General features: G+C 38.2%; 1 protein-coding gene across 2 annotated transcripts in view; it reads right to left on the bottom strand.

Annotated features, from left to right (window-relative positions):
- Window positions 1–4,832, bottom strand: part of npy8ar (neuropeptide Y receptor Y8a) — a 44,718-nt gene extending 39,886 nt beyond the window's left edge. For both annotated transcript variants that reach the window (XR_012385792.1, XM_068223724.2), the window contains exon 1: window positions 4,650–4,832. The gene's annotated coding sequence lies outside the window, so the exon portion shown is untranslated. The remainder of the gene's footprint in view (window positions 1–4,649) is intronic.
- Between the last annotated feature and the right edge of the window lie 10,584 nt (window positions 4,833–15,416).

Below are 15,416 nucleotides of genomic sequence, written 5' to 3'. Positions count from 1 at the left end.
AGAAACGCTGGGTGAAACGCGAGTGTGGACGCGGATCGTTTTCATTCTAAAACGCCGTTTTAAAACTAAAACGCACTAGTGTAAACGGGGCCAAAATGCCGATACTCTTTTCTGCTTGTGGGAGCAGTTGATTGTGATGAGCATTGGCTCATTATGTACCTTCCTCATCACCACCTGCATGTGGGTGTGCTAACGTGTCTAACCGTTTAACAAAAGATGTGTAGATGTTGATCATTCAAAATACAGACATTTAACCTCTATAAATGAATAAAATATGGTAGTTTACCGTAAAAATGAGAAATTACTTTTACTGTTTGTACCGTGTTTTTAACGGTAAAGTACTGGCAACCACAGCTGCCGTTTTTTTACCGTAAATTTTACGGATTTATTTTTTACAGTGCATGCGCTATAGGAGAATTGATTAACTAAATTAGTCGTAGTGTGTGTGTGTGTGTGCGTGAGTGTGTGTGTGTGTACTGGGTTGCAGCTGGAAAGGCATCCGCTGTATAAAACATGTGGTGGATAAGTTGGCGGTTTATTCCGCTGTGGGAACCCCAGATTAATAAAGGGACTAAGCAAAAAGAAAATGAATAAATGGATGAATATCATACGCATTTTTATCATTTAGAGAGCAGATGTGCACAGGCAAAATGTTTTGAATGACTTTCCACAAAGCGAGTTTTCCTGAAACCCAAGGCTTATTGTTTTTGTCAAGAAATTCCTCACAATTCATCTCAAAAATGGCAAGATTATGTGAAAATTAGTAGCATAACTACTTAACAGAAATTAAATTTTTGCGTGAACTACCTCTTTAATCCACAGGAACAACACAATCTCACGGCAATTCGTAACTTTTTCATTTAGTTGCTAATTCGTATGAATTCGTATAATCTAATTTGTACGATTTGCTCATCCCCCAATGACGGTTGGGTTTAGAGGTGGGGTTAGGTGCCACGTCTCCTTTTTAAAATTGTACAATTTCGTACGAATTAGCCACTAAAGCCTGGTTTATACTTCTGCGTCAAGTGACCGGCGTGACCCATGGCGCATGCAACGCGCGTAGCTGTGCATTTATACTTCTGCGCGCTGTTTCTGTTGGTCTGCATTAACACCTCCGAAACGCTAGTTGGCAGTGAAGTGTAAATGTTCCTCTGTGTCGAGTTTCTTCTCTGCTGTTTTGCTTTTACTGAACACTTCCTGGATGTACAAGTGGCTTAAACTCGCTCATTTTGAGGCAGGAACCGCCGGACGTGCAACAACTTTAACTATGAGGTAAACACAAAACAAAACTTTCCATCCGGAGCTCCTTCACGGGACTCCACACTTGTAAACAATCGCTCCATCAGGCTAGCACCATTCACGCGGCTCTCGGTCCTGCCCAGACTCGTCAGCGCTACCAAGCCGACCAATCACAGAGCTTGCGCTATGCGTCGTTGCGATGTGTAGTTACAATTTTTGAGAGGTTCACGTCAGTGACGCCGACGGCCACGGCGAAGGGCTATGCGTCAGTGCCGTAGCATACGCGTGCGCTTGTCGCAGAAGTATAAATCAACCTTAAACTGGCAAAACGTAAAATACTTAAGTTTTCTTGTGAGATCAGGCTGACAGGACCGACTTTAACGTTTGGGTTTGTGCGTATTTCATTCGACACAATATTATACTCATTTATTATTGTTATTAGAGTGCAGAAATAGGCAAAATGTTTAAAATGACTTTTCACAAAGCCAGAAGTTTACCCGAGAAACCCAAGACTTATTGTTTATTTTTTTATCTAAAAATTCCTCACAATTCATCTCAAGATTATGGAAATCATTTGCATAACTACTCAACAACAAAATTTAATTGTTGCATGAACTATCCCTTAAACCAGGGGTACTCAACCCTGTTCCTGGAGATCTACCTTCCTACAGAGTTCAGCTCCAACCTTGATCAAACACACCTGAAACAATTAATTAGGACCTGAACAGCACTTGATAATTACAAACAGGTGTGTTTAATAAGGGTTGCTTAATCTGAAATCTGCAGGAAGGTTGCTCTCCAGGAACAGGGTTTAACACCCCTGCCTCAAACAAACGACCGAATTTAAGCCAACGTTTGAGTTTGTCCATATTTGATTTGACGCAACATTGCATTTGTTATTATTACAGAGCAGATGTACATGAACATAACTGTTTTGAAAGACTTTCCTCAAAGCTAGATGTTGACCTGAAACCCTCAGAATTCATCCCGAGATCATATGAAAATCAGTAGCATAATTACTTAACAGAAACTAAATTTTTTTGAGTAAACTATTTTTTTAAATTTAAAGAACGTTTTTTAAACCAACATTTTGTTTCTCCCTTTTTAATTTGACACAATATTATACTCATTTTAAAAAATATTATTAATTTAGAGAGCAGATGTACTTAGGACTTTTGAATAACTTTCCACAAAGCCAAAAGTTTACCTGACAAACCCAAGACTTATTGTTTTGTTTTGTTTTTTAATCAAAAAATTCCTCACAATTCATCTCAAGATTATGGAAATCCTTTGCATATCTACTCAACAACGAAAATAAATTGTTGCATGAGCTAGGCTTTAAACAAATGACCGAATTTAAGCCAACGTTTGAGTTTGTCCATATTTTATTTGAAATTGTTACACTTTATTATTATTATTATTATTATTATTATTAATTTCGAGAGCAGATGTACATTAGCAAAATGTTTTACTTCACATAACGCTAGTAGTTTACCCGAGAACTCCAAGGCTTATATTATATCAAGAAATGCCTCACAATTCATCTAAAAAACGCCAAGATTATATTAAAATCAGTAGCATAACTTCTCAACAGATATTACATTTTTGCGTGAACTACCTCTTTAAGCCACAGGACCCACTTTATACCAACATTCGGGTTTGTCCATTTTTAATTCGACACAATATTATATGCATTTATTATTGTTATTAGAGTGCAGATATAAGCAAAATGTTTTAAATGGCTTTCCACAAAGCCAGAAGTTTACCCGAGAAACCCAAGACTTATTGTTTTGTTTTGCTTTGGTTTTTTTTTAATCAAAAATTCCTCACAATTTATCTCAAGATTATGGAAATCATTTGCATATCTACTCAACAATGAAATTAAATTGTTGCATGAGCTAGGCTTTAAACAAACGACCGAATTAAAGCCAACGGTTGAGTTTGTCCATATTTTATTTGACGCAACATTGCAGTTGTTATTATTACAGAGCAGATGTACATAAACAAAATGTTTTAAATAACTTTCCTCAAAGCTAAAAGTTTACCTGAGAACCCCAATGCTTATTTTATATCAAGAAAAACCTCACAATCCATCTATAAAGCGCCAAGATTATGAAAATCAGTTACTCAACAGATATTACATTTTTGCATGAACTACCCTTTTAAATTCACAGGATCCACTTTAAACCAACATTTGTGTTTGTCCGTATTTAATTTGACACAATATTATATGCATTTTAAAAATTATTATTAATTTAGAGAGCAGATGTACTTAAGAAAATGTTTTGAATGACTTTCCACAAAGCTAGAAGTTTGCCCAAGAACCACAAGGCTTATATTATATCAAGAAATACCTCACAATTCATCTATAAAACGCCAAGCATTTTTTGAAAATCAGTAGCAACTTAACAGAAATTTAATTTTTGCATGAACTACTCCCTTTAAGCCACAGGACCCACTTCAAACCAACGTGTGGGTTTATCCGTATTTCATTCGACACAATATTATATGCATTTATTATTGTTATTAGAGTGCAGATATAAGCAAAATGTTTTAAATGGTTTTCCACAAAGCCAGAAGTTTACCCGAGAAACCCAAGACTTATTGTTTTGTTTTTTGTTTATCAAAAAATTCCTCACAATTTATCTCAAGATTATGGAAATCATTTGCATAACTACTCAACAACGAAATTAAATTGTTGCATCATGAACTATCCCTTTAAACAACCGACCGAATTTAAGCCAGCGTTTGAGTTTGTCCATATTTTATTTGACGCAACATTGCATTTGTTATTAATACAGAGCAGATGTACATCAGAGTGTTTGAATGACTTTCATTCATTTTCTTGTCGGCTTATTCCCTTTATTAATCTGGGGTTGCCACAGCGGAATGAACCGCCAACTTATCCAGCAAGTTTTTACGCAGCGGATGCCCTTCCAGTTGCAACCCATCTCTGGGAAACACACACATTCACACAAACACTCATACACTACAGACATTTTAGCCTACCCAATTCACCTGTACCGCATGTGTTTGGACTGTGGGGGAAACCGGAGCACCCGGAGGAAACCGCAGGGAGAACATGCAAACTCCACACAGAAACACCAACTGAGCCAACGCCACTGCTTCGCCCTGAATGTCTTTCCTCAAAGCTAAAAGTTTACCCGAGAACCCCAAGGCTTATTGTTTTTATCAAGAAATTCCTCACAGTCCATCTCAAAGACGCCAAGAATATATGGAAATCAGTTGCATAACTCAGCACAGAAACGCGAGGAATCCTAGAAATTCCTTCAGACGCTTGTAAACATCTCCGTTCAAATCTGATCACGTTCAAAACACAGTTTATAACATTTCTAAGGCTCTCCAGCACGACACATCCAGCATACTGTATATATTTAAAGCTCTCTTACCGGGTAACGCGGTGTTTTTTTTTTCTCCTCCGGCGGGGATGAAGCCGACGGTGCGGTGTTGAGCCCGAACTCGACTATTATTATAATGATGGAGGAGGAGGAAGATGCTAAAACTGCCCTCAGCATCAGCACCAGCATCTGTCTGATCCTCCTGACTGAACTTCAGGCGTTCAGATGGAAAGTGTCGAGATCAAACGAGCTGGGAAAGTTTGCGTGGATTTTGGTGTCCTCCTCCCGCCTTCGCGCGCGGCTTTCATTGGTGTGTTGTTTGGAGAGAAACAGGCTTTGATAGAAACGCTGCAAGAAAAGGTTAGGCTAATTAATAAGATGGCTAATTAAGGCTGACTGCTGTCGTTGATAAGTCGTTGCTGTGATACTGTAAAGACTATTAATTATTAATTAAAAGTAAATGGTGTGTTTACACACCCGATGTATGCTGCATATTGGTTTAAGGCTAATAAAATTAAAATGATTAAATGTATTCTCGATCGTGTTCAGTTCAAATTGCATAAATAAACAAGGCTATTTGAAAGGATTGGTTATTAAAGTCTTAAATTAATAATTAGGTATTTAGATTAAGTCAATCTACTAAACAAAACAATTGTTTTGGCCATTTTTAATTGAAAATCGGACGATATTTAAAGTTTGCGATCGATGTCAGTCTGACGTTTCAGACGTGATATTATTAGCCACGCCCCTCTTACATTAAGCCTAGAAGGGATACAGCTACGGATGCTCACATAAATAATGTATAATTTACGTAACACTGTACAACAATAATATATATATATATATATATATATATATATATATATATATATATATATATATATATATATATATATATATATATAATTTTTTTTTACATTACTGTCAGGGGTAGGTTTAGGGTTTGGGTAGAAGTAGGCATTAATAAAATGCAATTTAATGGGCCATTTAATAAATAAAATGAACAATATTCTGTATAATTACTGTTTACATTATTGTGATGGTTGGGTGTAGGTTTCAGTTGGGGTAAACGTTAATAAAAATACAATTTCATGGGTAATTTAATAAATAATATAGATAATTCTCGTTAATTTCGTAAATTTGGGTAAGGTCTACATGGGATACAGCTGTGTATGCTCACTTTAATATAGCATCATTTATGTGACACTGTAAAACAATAATATATATTATTTACATTACTGTCAGGCTGTAGGGGTAGGTGTTAAATACAATTTAATGTGTAATTTTATAAAAAGAATGAATAATACTCTGTATACAGTTTTTACATTACTGTGATGGTTATAGGGTTGGACATTAATAAATACAATTTAATGAATAATTTAATAAATAATATGATTAGTACTCATTAACTTCCGTCCACGGCTGTTTCCCTTAGGAAAAACCGCTACTTTGCTAGAAGGGAATGATGCACAGAGAAAGCCCCGCCCCCTTCTCAGAGTTAGTACAGTGCATGCTAAATTAAAAGTCTCAGCCACTTTTGATTGGACGCACTTTTAAAGTAAATGGTCTTTTTTTATATATTCAATAAGCTACATATTGGTTTTAGGCTATATGGATAAATATAAAGTGATTAGTAATCTCGGTTCAGTTCAAAGTGCATTGTCTACAAATAAACGATTTGAAAGAATTGGTTATTAAAGTCTAAATTAAATAATTAAGTCTTTAGGTGAACAGTTAATACACTAAAAAACAATCGTTTGGGTAATTTTACTCGAAAATCAGACCATTTTTAGAGTGTCCGTTCTTCTCCGTTGACGTCAGTTTGACGTTTCAGCTGTGATACTCTTAGCCACGCCCCTCTTATCGTACTTCTGCGTGCTGTCTCTGTTGGTCTTCAAACACATGATTTTTTTTACAACACGTTTATAAACATAATAGTGTAACTAACTCATTTCTAATAACTACTTTTTGTCTTTCCCATGGTGACCAGTTAGTGATTCATATCTTACTAGTTATAGTTGTATTCAGATTAAAGTGTAATTTAAGAACTTAATTAGGTTATATTAACTAGGAAAGTTAGAATAATTAGTCAAGTTATTGTAAAACTGGTTTGTTGTGTAGACAATCAAAAATATACAGTAAATATTTCTTAAGAAGGCTAATAATACTGACCTTAAAATAGTTTTTCTTTTATTATTAAAAACAAGACAAACTATAAGAAATAAAATGTAAAACTCCAGAAGAATTATTTTTGTATTATAGGAAATACTGTAAAAATTTAAGGATTTAAACATTTAAAGTAATGTTTAAGTTCATCGGACCTGGTACCGGGTCTTTGACGTCACCGACTTTGGCTTTAAGATTTAAAGGGCTAGCATTGCACCAGACAGTGTAGAATCTACGTTTTATCCACATATGCATCACTTTGGTTTTTTTTCTACTGTACAAAAGTTATACACACTTAAATACACAGTATTTTGGATACCCGAGCTGGGTATTTTAAATTTGTTCATTTTCATATTTTTCATATGGCACATGTACAAGTTATAGCTCAAATGAAAGCTCTTGCCGAGTTCTAGCATTCTTTTTACTGAATTATATTCATATGCCAAACAGTTGTTGAATGAATCTCGGTGTTTCCATGACGCAGAAGTGTAAACAATACATTTATGATCAATAAGCAGCCCCGGATAGCACAGACAGCTGTCATCTGTTACATTATGCTGTGCGCTTCAGGGCCATTCTCCTCTGTTTTTGAGGTGATGTGCATAAGTAATGCTTTTATATGTCTGACGTGGTCCAAACACAGTGAATTATGTTTGATCAAACAAAAGAATAGTGAAATATGAAACAATGATCGCTCCCTGTGGCTTGTACAGCACCTCTCATCAGTTGAAATACAATAACTTTTGCATAGATTATAATGGAGACATTTTTCCTTTTTCCTATGATTACAGACATGTGCAGGAACCACCATCACTAATTACAGCGCGCTAGACCACACAGAGCCCTTAAAGCTACACTTTCAAATTTGAGTTTATAAAAAAACAAATACAAAAAGGGCCTCTTTTTTTTAGGTGTTTATTATAACACAGACGACATATACAGAAATTTTTAACACTTTCAATAGTTTTTGATGAAAATTCAAAGGGTTTTCTTTAAAATGATACCAAATTTTTGCATTTGCACCTCTGCATGTGGATTTGGGAAGCTTTTAAATTTGGGTAGGCAAAATCCAGGCGGAAATCCCCAAATAGTAGTTTAACTGGTTAACAAACCAAGGGCAGGTTTGTTAAAGATCACTTGGGAAACATTAAATTAACAGGAGGACAAAAATATTGACTTCAACTGTATCTCTGGGTGAAGCAGTGGCGCAGTAGGTAGTGCTGTCGCCTCACAGCAAGAAGGTCGCTGGTTTGAGCCTCGGCTCAGTTGGCGTTTCTGTGTGGAGTTTGCTTGTTCTCTCTGCGTTCGCGTGGGTTTCCTCCAGGTGCTCCGGTTTCCCCCACAGTCCAAAGACATGCGTTACAGGTGAATTGGGTAGGCTAAATTGTCCGTAGTGTATGAGTGTGTGTGGATGTTTCCCAGAGATGGGTTGCAGAAGAAGGGCATCTGGATAAGTTGGTGGTTCATTCCGCTGTGGCGACCCCGGATTAATAAATGGACTAAGCCGAGAAGAAAATGAATGAATGAATGTATCTGTTAAAGTTTACCGGTGCAAAAATGTGCCTTGATGTACTTGAATGTTAAAAACGTGTTATCCTACTATAAAACAAAGTATTAATAAATTAACAAGGAAGACTATTTTGACTATTTAATTAGCTTGTCAATGAAGACTGAAGAGTGATTCATGAAAAAAGACTTAATAATTGTTTAAGTAGTTTTTGATGTATGTTAAAGTGTGTTAAAAGTACAAGTGGTCCCTGCCGGGCCCCCAAGTTACTCTAGTCACTGCTGGTGTTGGGTTCTGACATTAAACCGATTTTCATCTCCAAACAAAATGCACGTGCTCACGACATTAAGGTACAACATCAATCTGACGTGATGTCGACGTCCTGTGGCTGCTGGGCTCTCTTCGAAGTGCTGCTCCTTGACACAATTACGAGTAAAAAATTATTAATTCCTCATTTGAGCATGCCAGTGTGATTTAAGAACAAATGAAATCCGAGAAATCTCCACCGGTGTATCGACGAGAACTGGTAATCGCATCAATTTGTGCGAATAATGAGTTTTCAGGCCCTGGGAAAGGGATCACAGGGAGAAGATAATAAAAGGCAAGACTACGAGGGCAGAAACTGCCATTACGAATCACGCTCTTTCATCTCAGGAAGAACAGAGGGAGAAATCACAATGCTGCTGCTTCAGCCAGTGTTAGATTAGAGGTGTGCTGGGAGTTTGACTTACTTTTTGTGGCATTGCAGGTGATGGCTAGACCTTGACGTGTGAACCGAGAAATATTATACTCACTCCGCTGCCTCTTTGCCTGTGATTTACTGTGCAAGGCTCTATGCTATTTTTGGCGTATTCGTGATGTAAAGCAAAGCGCGTCTTACGCAAGAAACCTCGCAGGGGGGGAGACCAAATGTGATCTTTTACTTCTTATTTCTTGCTCTTTTTGATATATAAAATCCACGCTGTTGAAATGCAAATGACTGTGTTTCTCGACCACTTTCAGGAGCACTTCGGGAGCCAAAGACACTTTGAAGTGCAGAGCTCGAGGAAAGAAATGCTATTGTTTTTTTCTGTGAAGGATCTTCAAGGTGTTGTTTTCTTTTCTTCTTCAAGAGGAGAGACTCGCTTTAGTGAGGATTTCTCCGAGTAGGTTGTATTTCCTGTATAGACCCTGATCTGAAAAGCCAAGGAAATGCTATTGAATATACACTGTTATCCCTTGCTGTTGATTATGCGTTAAATAACTCTAAAATAGCCAGTGATCTGCTGTAATGAAAGGAAACAGTATTTTACTGTAACATAAGTAGGATTTGTATGTAGTGCAAAAAATAAAATTACTGTGACAATAAATGATTAATCACTATTTAACAATTACCAACCTAGGCTCATTCGGAAAACGTAGTCCCATGGACGTTTCTAGAAACCATGAATTATGTAGCCGGAGGTACGTATGGCTGCATTAAATTTTTTAAGCGAACGCTACGAGGCGTTATGATGCCGTTCCTTTTGGCGCTCACCAGGTGACCACTTACCTCCGTGTGGAGGGTTCCCGTCGCAACCAGTGTGTCCCGTTAGCTCGTCATGAAGTTTATGTATAAACTAATTTCGAGAGGATCACGTGCTTATGATTGCTAGCAGCTGGATCCGCATTATCAAATTCACTATGCTCCAATCAGATGACTCCTAAACTACTATAAATACCCTGGGTTTCATTCCACTGCTATCTTCGTTTTGCAGAGTCCCCCCTTCCACCCCTTCTCCTCCTTCTTCCTAGATGGGTGACATGGTGACCCAGTGCATAGCACTGTTGCCTCACAGCAAGAATGTCTCTGGTTCCTGGCTTTACCAAACCAGCAGACATTTCTGTGTGGAGTTTGCACTTTCTCCGCGTGCTCACGTGGGTTTCCCCCGGGTTCCCCGGTTTCCTCCCACCGTCCAAAAACATGCAAATTAAGTTAATTGACTAATCCAAATCGGCACCATAGACATGCTCCTAGTATGTAGTTATCTCCAAGAGCAATCACTTAAGGTTCATTGTTTACTACAGCACGGGAGTTCTCGAGATCTACCTGAGCTCAAACTCCCCTCCCACCTTGCAACGGGAGGGAACCCTGGGCTCGAGGATCTCATGAGCTCAGGGCTCTCTCCCGGGACAGCATGCCAAACAAGCTTTTATAATCAATCATCAAGTGTGAACTCTTGAAATGTACGTCGGCGGAATTGAGTCGCAAAAAGTCGCAGACCACAACGACCAGGTTCGAGTCCGGGAAAGATCGGTTCCAGAAATCAGGTAAGACAAAAACAGAATCCAAAAAATAAAATGAACAAGTGAATAACAGGGTTAGAATGGGGTAAAATCCGAAAACGTGGTAAAAATCAGACGAGGGCTTTTCTTTTTCTGGACGGCTTTTTTAAACCATTGGTTGGGTTTAGGAACGTAAGCGGGTGGACGGGTCAATCGATAAAATTGGTTGGGTTGAGGGAAGGAGGAGGGTGGGCCAGTCGATTTTCCGGTCGCCCAGTCAACCATTCAGCCAGTCAGACAGACGGTCGGTCGACAGCGGCCTCTGGTGGGTTTACGTGAGAATGGCACGAGTGCGAACGACACTCGCAAGAGACATTTGAGATACGAAAAAGCGCACACAGCGGCCTCTCGCGGATTCGCCAAAACTGCAAAAATACGTACCTCCCAAGCTATATTTCGTGGTCCCCAAAAACATGCACGGGACTTTGTTTTTTAGAATGAGCCTGGGTTAACAATTACTGTCCCATCTACTTTGCATTTTGTTGCTGTTTGTAGAGAAGTGTATTTACAGAGAAGTGTGTTTATTTAAGAGTATTAAGACAGAAAACAATGATTTAGGCATTAACAAACACATACTGTCTGTTTTATTCTAAACCATAGATTTACAGGGCATCCAGAAAGTATTGATAGCGCTTCACCTTTTCCACATTTGTTTATGTTACAGCCTTATTCCAAAATGGATTAAATTTATTTATTTCCTCAACATTCTACACACAATACCCCATAATGACAATGTGAATTATTTTTTTAATTGTTGCAAATTTGTGGAAAATAAAAAGCTGAAAAATCAGATGTACATCAGTTTTCACAGCCTTTGGCGTGAAGTTCTAAATTGAGCTCAGGTACATTCTGTTTCCACTGATCATTCTTGAGATGTTTCAGCAGCTTCATTGGAGTTCACCTGTGGTAAATTCAGCTGATTGGACATGATCTGAAAAGGCTACACCTGTCTATATAAGCTCCCAGGGTTGACAGTGCATGTCAAAGCACAAACCAAGCATGAAGACAAAGGAATTGTCTGTAGACCTCTGAGACAGGATTGTCTCAAGGCACAAGGCTGGGGAAGGTTACAGAAACATTTCTGCTGCTGTGAAAGCTCTAGTGAGCACAGTGGCCCCCATAAGTGAAAGATGTTTGAACCACCAGGAGTCTTCCTAGAGCTGGGCGGCCATCTAAGCTGAGTGATCGGGGGAGAAGGGCCTTCGTCAGGGAGGTGATCAATAACCTGATGGTCACTCTGTCTGAGCCAAGCGTTCTTCTGTTGAGAGAGAAGAACCTTACAGAAGGACAACCATCTGTGCAGCAATCCACCAATCAGACCTGTATGGTAGAGCGGCCAGACAGAAGACACTCCCAGACTGGAATTTGCCAAAAGGCATCTAAAGGACTCTCAGACCATAAGAAACTAAACTCTCTGCTCTGATGAGACTAAAATTTAACTCTTTGGAACAATTTTAGGCAGCGCTCATCAGCATCATGCTGTGGGGATGTTTTTCAGCAGCAGGAACTGGAAGACTAGTCAGGATAGAGGGAAAGATGAATGCAGCAATGTACAGAGACATCCTGAATGAAGACCTGCTTCAGAGTGCTCTTGACCTCAGACTGGAGCGACGCTTCATCTTCCAGCAGGACAATGACCCAAAGCACACCGCCAAAATATCAATAGAGTGGCTTCACAACAACTCGGTGAATGTCCATGAGTGGCCTAGTCAGAGCCCAGACCTAAATCCTATTGAACATCTCTGGAGAGATCTGAAAATGGCTGTACACCGTCGCTTCCCATCTAACCTGATAGAGCTTGAGAGGAACTGCAAAGAGGAATGGAAAAAAATTCCCAAAGACAGGTGTGCCAAGCTTGAGGCATCATATTCAAGAAGACTTGAGGCTGTAATCGCTGCCCAAGGTGCATCAACAAAGTATTGAGCAAAGCCTGTGAATACTGATGTCCATGTGATTTTTCAGTTTTTTTTTATTTTTAATGAATTTGCAACAATTTAAACAACTCTTTTTTCACATTGTCCTTATGGGATATTGTGTGTAGAATGTTGAGGGATGCACTGTTTTCATCAAGAAAATCACTGAAATAATTGTGTATCTGGATTTTGACTGGAAAGGAAACCTGTGATCAGCTCTGTTCATGTACAATTAACACTAACAGAAGGAATAACGAACGTAAAATAAGTTTCAAGTTGTGATAAAGTGAAGTGAGTGCCATGCTTCCGTATTTTCTTCAAGCTCAGCGCGTTTATCTGACACTTAAAAAACTGAAAGCATCCCAATTTGGAGTCTTAAGTGGTAAAAAGCTTAAAAAGAGGTCAACAGACTTAGGGAAATCCCTGGAAAATCTGTGCAGAAATGAGCTGGCTGAACCTCTGATGTCATCCAGCGTTCATTTCATCATTTTCACTAAAGGATAAAACCACTTCTGCATTCACAACCCCAGCCAAAAGAAACATATGCAGTAAAGAGTGTGGAATAAACCCAGATGGGTTTAAACGTTGGCTATATTTTCTTATGCTGCATGTGTAAAACGCAAGAGAAAAGCAAAGATGTAAGAAAAGCCTCTTGAAAAATGCATAAATGTGACATTTGCGGCTCTCTCAAGAGTCTTCTTCTGCTGAAAACACATTTTGGTGAGTGAACCGATCTGTGTGCTTTTTACGAGTGCCTTGACCATGCTCAGAATATTGTACTAAAACTCTAAAACAAAATGAGCTCTGTTAGCAAGTACAGAATGCATGATTTACTGCTGGTCACTTATTAATAAAGTCATCTGGAACGGCAAAGAAAGCGTGCTTGCAGGACTCCCAGAGTTCATCAAGACTCTTTGAGTTCATCTTCAATGCCGCCTCCTTCAACTTACCCCAGACATGCTCAATAATGTTCATGTCTGGTTACTGGGCTGGCCAATCCTGGAGCACCTTGACCTTCTTTGCTTTCAGGAGCTTTGATGGGGAGGCTGAAGTATGAGAAGGAGCGCTATCCTGCTGGAGAATTGTCCCTCTCCTGTGGTTTGTGATGTAATGGGCAGCACAAATGTCTTGATACCTCAGGCTGTTGATGTTGCAGATCTCTCGCACGCCTCCATACTGAATGTAACCCCAAACCATGATAATTCCTTCACCAAACTTGACTGATATCAATCTTGGCTCCATGCGCGTTCCAGTAGGTCTTCTGCAGTATTGGTGATGATCAGGATGCAGCTCAACAGATGACTCATCGGAAAAATCGACCACTTCTCCAAATGATCAACTAGAAGTCAAGTTATTATTTGTTGCTCCTACAACTGGCATCGACGACAAGACTTTTGTCAGGTAGTGTATTATACAGAGAAATGTACACAACTAGTGTATATACACAGGTAGTTTAATTATTCACAGGTAGTGTATGTACACAGGTAGAACATTATACATTGGAAAATGTACACAACTTTGACCCAACATTGAGTTTAAACAACACAACATACCATATGTAGTAGTCAGAAACCCAGTCACCACTCCAATCACTTTTATTGTCGTAAAAGTGATTGGAGTGGTGAGGGGTTTCTGACTACAATATATGGTATGTTTGTTGTTTTAACTCATTTTCCAATTTAAATGACACATTTAAACCCAATGGTTGGGTTTGTCCATATTTGACCCAGCCATGGTTTACAATAACCCATCATTTTTTAGCATATGTGTAAGCAGGTTTTGTCCTCTCTGCCTGCATTTTCTTATTTAATTCCACTTTTGGTGTGTTTATGATGTTTTTGTCAATACTGTTGGGGAGGAACCACGTTGTTGTGTTTACAAAAATATGGAAACTTCTCCATAGTGCAAAGAATCTCTAAGAGCCATAACAGAAAACTAGATATTAAAGTTTTGAGGACAAACTTTACGGTGACTCGAGAAAGCCTGTTGGAAGTTTGTTTAGGTTGAAAAAGTATAATAGCATGTTATTAACATGTTTCTAGCATAAATTAGCATGTTTCTAGCATGAATTAATATGTTGTTAGCATACCTCCAACTTGATTTAAGATGTTTTTAGCATGTTGTTATCATGAGTCTAGTATGAATCACATTTAACTAGCATGATTCTAGCATTTTGGCATGTTTCTAACATTGATTAGCATGCTGTTAGCATGATTTTCAACACAAATTAGCATGTTGCTAGCATGTTTCTAGCATGTATTAGCATGATTTCCCACATAAATTAGCATGTTGCTAGCATGCTTCCAGCATGCATTAGCATGTTGGTTCCATGATCTCAACATCAATTAGCATGTTTATTTAGGTTGAAAAAGTATCATAGTATGTTATTAACATGTGTCTAGCATAAATTAGCATGTTTCTAGCATAATTTAGCATGTTGCTAGGATGATTCCAATATTTGCATGTTATGTTTCCAGCATGAATTAGCATGTTGCTAGTATGGTTATAGCATGAATTAACATGTTGATAGCATGTTTCTAGCATGAATTAGCATGTTGGTAGCATGATTCCAATGTGAATTAGCATGTTGTTAGCATGTTTTACATAGATTAACATGTTACCATGATCCCAACATGAATTAGCATGTAGTTAGCATGATCCCAACGTGAATCAGTTCAATCATGTTTTTAGCATGAATTAACATGTTTATACCATGAATTATTATGTTGTTAGCATGATTCCTACATGAATTAGCATGTTGTTAGCTTGTTTTTAGCATCAATTAACATTTTGCTAGCATGTTTCTAACATGAATTAGCATGTCATTAGCATGTGTCTAGCATGAATTAACATGTTTTTAGCATGCTTATACCATGAATTATCCTGTTGTTAGCATGATTCCAACATGGATTTGAATGTTGTTAGCCT

This window comes from Danio rerio, chromosome 10, assembly GCF_049306965.1.
Source record: "Danio rerio strain Tuebingen ecotype United States chromosome 10, GRCz12tu, whole genome shotgun sequence".
NCBI lineage: Eukaryota > Metazoa > Chordata > Actinopteri > Cypriniformes > Danionidae > Danio > Danio rerio.
Note: the sequence above shows the minus strand (reverse complement) of the source record. Positions and strands in the feature narration are given on the sequence as shown.